Source organism: Olea europaea, chromosome 22 (assembly GCF_002742605.1).
Source record: "Olea europaea var. sylvestris chromosome 22, O_europaea_v1, whole genome shotgun sequence".
In the NCBI taxonomy this organism is placed as follows: domain Eukaryota; kingdom Viridiplantae; phylum Streptophyta; class Magnoliopsida; order Lamiales; family Oleaceae; genus Olea; species Olea europaea.
In genome coordinates, this window is record NC_036258.1 from 8,899,328 (window position 1) to 8,907,738 (window position 8,411).

An 8,411-nucleotide genomic window follows, 5' to 3' on the forward strand; every position below is an offset into this window, starting at 1 on the left:
AGATGAAAAAATAGCCATGCTCACTAAAGAAATGGCTCAAATAGCTGCAGCCATGAGAGATATCGCAGCTCAGAATATGGCGATGCATGAACTTCTCATGCAAGCTCGAGGTCACCAGGGCTCTCAAATGCCCCAAGAATCTTACCCAGTGCAGGAAGCCCCAGTATCTCATTCCCGAGGCCATACCAGTCAGCACAGAGAATGCCCCCTCGAAAGAGAAGCGAACGCCGAAGCCACATCTTATGTGCAAGGGAACTAGCCATCAAAACCACACTTAGGGGACAATTACCCTCAAGAATATGAGGAAAAGAGATCGGTAAGCGTCTTCGACCGGATTAGGGAGGATCCTAGCAATAGGGTCCGCCCAGCGAGAAGATCAGCTCGTCCAGACCAGGAACAAGAACAGACTCTTCCTCCTCTTAGGAATAGAAGGGACAAGAGGAACCTAGTCGATTGGGGGAGTCGAGGAGAAGCACCTCCACCTCCCCAAAACATTCAAGATGATGAAGGGTCAAATGGGCCCTATCGTTCTTATGAGATTGACGATGATGATGATAACCTTCCTTTCTTAAGAGAAATTCGAAGCTTCCCAATGCCAGCAAATTTCATGCCCCCAAGATCCCCAAGTATGAAGGAAAGGGGGACTCGGAGAAGTACCTCACCAAGTATATGACAAAAATGAGTCTCAGGAGAGCCTCGCCTGCTTTGAAATGCAGAGCCTTCCATTCAACACTAGGTGGAGCCGCCGAAGTGTGATACAACAGGCTTCCCCCATAAGCATTGAAAGTTGACCAGATTTGAAGAAGGCATTTTTGAATCAGTACCTCTCGTGAAGAGAAGAAGAGGTCCCAGTGCAACGCCTGCAAGACATGAGACAAGCCCCTAGAGAGACGTTAAAAAGCTATCTCGCCCAATTTACGGACGAAATCACATACTGCGAACAGGTCACTGACAGAGAAGTCCTTTCAGCTCTGAAAGGCGGCCTCAACATGAACACTTTATTCTGAAAGGACGTGCGCAGCAATAATCCTTCCACCTATGACGAACTCACGAAAATGATGAGAGTTGAAATCGTGAGTGAAGAAATGATTGATCACCGAAACCGTGCCACACAGGAACTTCCTCCTCCTCAGAGGCAGGTAGATCGAGGACCCGCAGCACACCTTGTTACTTAACAATGGACTCAGGCAGGACACACAATAGCTCCCACCTCCGGGCAGGCACTGGCCTCCGCCACACTAAATACAGTGCCAGTATTGGCATATGAAAATGCTACTAGCGAAGCGGGGCCATCAGGAAGAAACGATAGCAAGAAAAAGAAGAAGAAGCGATCAAACAGACTCTTGGAAGGAGCAAGGTTTTGCACTTTCCATCAACTCTATGGGCATTACACCAACGAATGCAGAGACGCTCCTTGACGTTCAGATCGGATCGACCCACATCCCTTCAGGAGGAATGAATATCCTCGTATATCAGTCTCCCCAAACAGGGGAGATCGAAAACACAGAGAGCAGTCACCTCGGAGAAAAGAATCAAGGGACCAAGGGGAGTCCAGGCAGAGAGATCAGGCCCCATTTTCTTGGGGCCAAATCATCAGGGAATTATACAAGGGAAGCAAAGGACCCACCAATGATCACTTACATTGTCAATGAGTCTCAAGAAGCCAACAGAATGGCCCCAATTACCTTCTCCCAAGAAGATGCGCAAGGAGTTCACCATCCCCATTGCGAGGCACTGATTATGAGAGTCGTAGTAGCCAGAAACGGGCTCCAATGCATGCTCGTCGACAATGGCAGTTCGGTGAACATATTGTTCGGCTCCACCTTTGACAAAATGCAGATTGAACATGGATTGATCCCCATGACCGACCCACTATTCGGGTTTACTGGGGATAGCATTATCCCACAAGGGCGGATCACTCTGCCCGTCGAGATGGGTTCGGCACCTCTAGTGGCCCAACACTTGATGAAATTCTTAGTGGTAGACCACAGATCGGCCTATCATGAAGTATTGGGCAGACGCGTTTTGAAAGATCTTTGGGCCGTCACATCCATCAACTGCTTGTGTATGAAATTCCCAACTGAACATGGGATTGCAACAGTCTGTGGCGATCAGATGGGCTCCAGGGGGGGTACTTTTAATATTAGCCATGTTAAGCAACCAATTTTCTACTTTAACCAAAAAAAAAAAAATTGACATTCACCACAAAGGCCTATTCTTGTGTAAAAAACAAAAATACCCTTAAATGAGTTATACAATTACAAAAATAGAAATCTGTTAAAAAGACCAAAATATCCTAAAGTTACAAATTAAAATCCAAACACCTCTCAATTGAGATTTGAAAACGAAGTCACTCTTTTCATCAGTTTACTCTAACACGGTAAAAACTCTTTCATTTTTCATCCACTTCAACCTCAAAATTTTATAAACTTATCAGTTATCAACCTCAACAAAAATATTTCGTTAAATTTCAGCACTTTAATTCGGTAAGTATCTTTTCCTAGTATTTAATTTTGTTTTTATTGAAGTCGTATATTTTTTTAAATGGTAGAGAAAATAATATTAGAATTGAAGTAAAGGTCGGCACAGATCGCCAGAACGAATTATGGTTCGTTACGGACCATACGGACCATTAAATGGTCCGTAACGGACCACATAGTCCAGACCCGGACCCGAATTTTTCTTTTTTCTTTTTTTTTTTTATTTTCTGAATCAATTTTAATTTTTATGTTAAAAAATGTAATTAATTATGAAATAAATAATATATATGTTAAGATAATGAACGAAATATTTAAAGATAGATTAAATAGAAATTTATTTTTTTTGACTTAAATATATGTTTAGTAATTAAATATACGAAATAAATAATAAATATATGTTTAGTGAATTAATTATGGAAACAATTAATATAATTAATTAAAGAAATACTTAAATGAAAATATTAATATATTTTAACTCAAATAAATAATCGAAATAGAGTAATTAAATATGAAATCAATAATATACATAATTAACGAAATATTTAAAGAATAAATGAAATTGAATAATAATTTTCTTACTTAACCAATTAAGATAATTAATTAAAGAAATAGTAAAATGAAAAATCGAATAAAATATTATGATTTTTATTCAAATAAATAATCGAAATAGAATAATTAAATATGAAACGAATAATATACATAATTAACGAAATATTTAAAAAATAAATTAAATTCAATAATAACTTTTTTACTTAACCAATTAAGATAATTAATTAAAGAAATGGTTAAATGACAAATTAAATATTATTATTTTTATTCAAATAAATAATCGAAATAGAATCATTAAATATGAAATGAATAATATGCATAATTAACGAAATATTTAAATAATAAATTAAATTGAATAATAATTTTCTTACTTATCGAATTAAGATAATTAATTAAAGAAATAGTGAAATGAAAAATCGAATTAAATATTATTATTTTTATTCAAATAAATAATCGAAATAGAATAATTAAATATGAAATTAATAATATGCATAATTAACAAAATATTTAAATAATAAATTAAATTGAATAATAATTTTCTTACTTATCGAATTAAGATAATTAGTTAAAGAAATAGTGAAATGAAAAATCGAATTAAATATTATTATTTTTATTCAAATAAATAATCGAAATAGAATAATTAAATATGAAATGAATAATATACGTAATAACGAAATATTTAAAGAATAAATTAAATTGAACAATATTTTCTTTACTTATCGAATTAAGATAATTAATTAAAGAAATAGTGAAATGAAAAATCAAATTAAATATTATTATTTTTATTCAAATAAATACTCGAAATAGAATAATTAAATATGAAATGAATAATATACGTAATTAACGAAATATTTAAAAAATAAATTAAATTGAATGATAATTTTCTTACTTAACCAATTAAGATAATTAATTAAAGAAATAGTGAAATGAAAAATCGAATTAAATATTAATTCAAATTATTCAAATAAATAATCGAATTAAATTTTTTTACTGATTCTTTTTTTGTTACTAATTGTGTTCTATAGTGTAAAAAACTATGGAACACTTCCAGAACAACGAGCATGAGTATATTTTAGATGATTATTATGATGTCGCTGATAATTATTTAATTCGTAATGTAGGTATGGCAAAAGCATGTGTCTCAATCTGTTACTTCGGCGAATTTCAAATGAAAGAAAATGGTCAATAGGAATGAAAATGGATGAGTGAAGGAGAAGGGGTTGCTGCTATTTTGATAACAAAAAATACATCTTTTACAGAAATGTACAATGAAATACAAAACATGCTTAACGTCGATTCCTCTCAGTAGGATATGGAATTGGGATTTTTATTTCAAAAGCATTCAACAATTTTGATTCCACCTTTGAAGGTTACTTCTGAAGTGCAAATAAAGTATGTAATTCAATTGAACCAAGGTCAAAAGACAACTCCTATTTGCGTAACTTTGTTAAAGAAAAATGTCCCCGATAGTGAACACGAAGTTTTCAATGGAGAGGATCGTAACGAGAATGATTTTTGGGATACTGTTGAGATTGCTCATGATGATGATGTGGTTATTCCTGGGACAGTTGCTACTTGCCATGATGTCACCGTTACACAAATGATTTACGAGGAAGTTCAAGACAACGAGGATGAAAGGCCATTTACAAATCAGGATTTGATTGCTTTATCTAGACACAGACATGAGTCCGGTGAAAGTTCACATGCTGGGCCGAGTACACGATCTTCTAATTGTTCGCGTATAGTTCCTGATGATGAAGATTTGCATGTCGATCAATTGTTTGACACGAAAAGAGATTTGCAAGAAGCTGTGCACCGAATTGCAATGAAACATAATTTTGAGTTTAAGGTAAAAAAATCAAACAAGTCTACATATACAATTATTTGTGTGGACAATAATTGCAGTTGGCGTTTGAGAACGACAAAAATGGACACAAATGAGTTCTTTGTAGTTCGCAAGTATGCGCGGGAATATACTTGTGAAGTGGGTATTCATCAAAATGATTATAGGCAAGCTCGATCATGGTTTATTGGTCGACAGATAATGTACAAGTTTCAGGACTCACGGACGATTTACAGACCTACAGATATCATCAACGACATCCGTCGAGAGTATGGGGTAGTTATGAGTTACCAGAAGGCCTGGAAGGCAAAAGAATGTGCATTGAAATATTTAATGGGTTCGACAGAGGAGAGTTATGCCAAATTGGCCAGGTATTGCCACAACATGGTGAGAACTAATTCTGACTCGGCGTTTTTTATTGAAACCAATGGGCAGAATCGCTTCAAGTATTTTTTTATAGCTCTTGGACAATGCATTAGAGGTTTTCGAGATGCGATACGACCTCTAATTCTAGTTGATGGTGCAGCCTTAAAAGCTAGATATGAAGGGAAGTTGATTATTGCTACATGTCAAGATGCCAACATCCAAATTTACTCTCTTGCATTTGGCATTGTCGATGGAGAGACTGATCTAGCAATGCGTTGGTTCTTCACGAAACTGAGAGAAGTAATTGGGGATATCGAGAACCTTGCATTTGTGACTGACCGGGGGCAGTCAATAATAAATGGTATAGCCGAAATTTTTTCGGAAGCACATCATGATTATTGCATGTACCACATTCAGGGCAACCTGAAAGCTAGGTACCGGGGCAGTGGCATCGTTGCATTGTTTAGGAGAGCTGCAGAAGCTTATAGTTTTGAAGAGTTTACAAAGTTCATGGGCGAAATAGAACATAAATCCGAAAGTACATGGGAATATCTATCAAATATGAGGATCGAACATTGGGCACGATCACATTTTCCAAGACGTCGATACAACATGATGACGTCGAATAATGCGGAGTCGCTCAATGCATTATTCAAGAAGGATCAAGAGTTACCAATTCTCGCAATGATTGAACATATTCATAGCAAGTTGCAACAGTGGTTTTATGACCGTCGTGAGGAATCCCAGAATTGCATGAGTGTGCTAGCTTCGGCACAGGAAGATCGACTATTCAAAACTCTAGAAGTGGCAAAAGCTCTATTTGTGGAACCATTAGATCAATTTCGCTTTTCCATGAGATGCGGGCGTAATGTTGGATACATTGTAGACTTGAATGACAATACCTGCACGTGTAGACAATTTCAATTGGAGAGTTTTCCATGTGCGCATGCAGTCGCAGTGGCTATGTATAGAGGATTTCCACCACACAGCTTATGCAGTCATTATTACATAGCTGATTTTTGGAGAGCAGCGTATACCGAAACTATATTTCCTCTACCAAATGAAGTCGAGTGGGAAGTTCCTGATTATATTGTAGCATTTAATAATTTGTTGCCACCTGAAGTTCGACCCCGTACTTCTGGTCGTAGACGGACGTCTAGAATACCATCGACAGGAGAGTTTCCACAACCGCGTAAGTGTGGGAGGTGTGGCGCTACACGGCATACACGTCAATTTTGTACAAGTCAGATCCCACTAAACAATGACTCGACGGATGTGTAGTATCTATATAAATTATATGTATTCTCTATTTGTAATATGATTTTTATTTTCTCAATTTAAATCGGATGTAATTTTAATTACATTATTTAATTACTCTTTCTAACAGCATATTTGAATAAAAAAAATAGGTTAAATATAATAAATGTATAATTGGTTAAGTTTTTCTTTAATTAATTATATTAATTGGTTAAGTAAAAAATTAATTATTTCATATTTAATTACTTATTTCGATTATTTATTTGAATAAAAATAATAGCACTTATTTCGAGAATTCGTTTAAGTATTTCTTTCATGAATTATCTTCATTTGGCACGTATATTTGATTATTTATATTCCTTTAAAAATTATATTTCATTAATTATTTTAGTGTGTATATTGTTTATTTAATATTTGATTGCTATATTTCGATTACCTATTTAAATGAAAATAATAATATTTTGTTTTTTTTCTTTTAATACAAGTGAGACAACGATATATATTAACTGACAATATGGAGAGATTACAGACACAACAACAATGTAAATTAAAATAATAATATTTTGTTTTTTTTCTTTTAATACAAGTGAGACAACGATATATATTAACTGACAATATGGAGAGATTACAGACACAACAACAATGTAAATTAAAATAATAATATTTTGTTTTTTTTCTTTTAATACAAGTGAGACAACGATATATATTAACTGACAATATGGAGAGATTACAGACACAACAACAATGTAAATTAAAATAATAATATTTTGTTTTTTTTCTTTTAATACAAGTGAGACAACGATATATATTAACTGACAATATGGAGAGATTACAGACACAACAACAATGTAAATTAAAATAATAATATTTTGTTTTTTTTCTTTTAATACAAGTGAGACAACGATATATATTAACTGACAATATGGAGAGATTACAGACACAACAACAATGTAAATTAAAATAATAATATTTTGTTTTTTTTCTTTTAATACAAGTGAGACAACGATATATATTAACTGACAATATGGAGAGATTACAGACACAACAACAATGTAAATTAAAATAATAATATTTTGTTTTTTTTCTTTTAATACAAGTGAGACAACGATATATATTAACTGACAATATGGAGAGATTACAGACACAACAACAATGTAAATTAAAATAATAATATTTTGTTTTTTTTCTTTTAATACAAGTGAGACAACGATATATATTAACTGACAATATGGAGAGATTACAGACACAACAACAATGTAAATTAAAATAATAATATTTTGTTAATTAAATATTTAAAAAAATTATTACATTACAACACGAATCGTACTAAAGTAAACAACATTTACATTTCAATAAAATAATATACAATACACTAAGGATCATAGTTATATTCATACAAGTCGCAAGCTAATTTATGCCTCCACATATCAATCCAAGACTGATTTATTGTATCAACATTGTGACCAATGCTGAAAAACTCAATGTACTTTATTGCAAATAAGTCACAGTCGCCCCTGCAACCGAAGAAGAATATATTAGTTCGATAACATATAACTGAAAATTAAATGTTAAAATTAAAAAGTTTTAAATCCTTAGGATCTTTCTTGTTTTTGCCGTCGTCATGTTCCGCACAATGGCTAATTTGTCATTTACTCGAATCATCGCCTAATTAGCCATCATGAGCACGATCACAGCCATTGGCTCATGTATTTGCTCTAGTTGACTTTGTGTCAAACAGCTGTGATCAGAGTCGTACATATACATAGTGGAATTAGCAAATACGATTTTCACTGAAAAACAGAGTGAGTTCGCGATTACTGGAATGTACATATGTGTACAATCCGTCCACGGCTTTCCGCACCTCGGCTGTAGCCCAATCACCCACTCTAGCATGTACTCGAACAGAACATATTCAT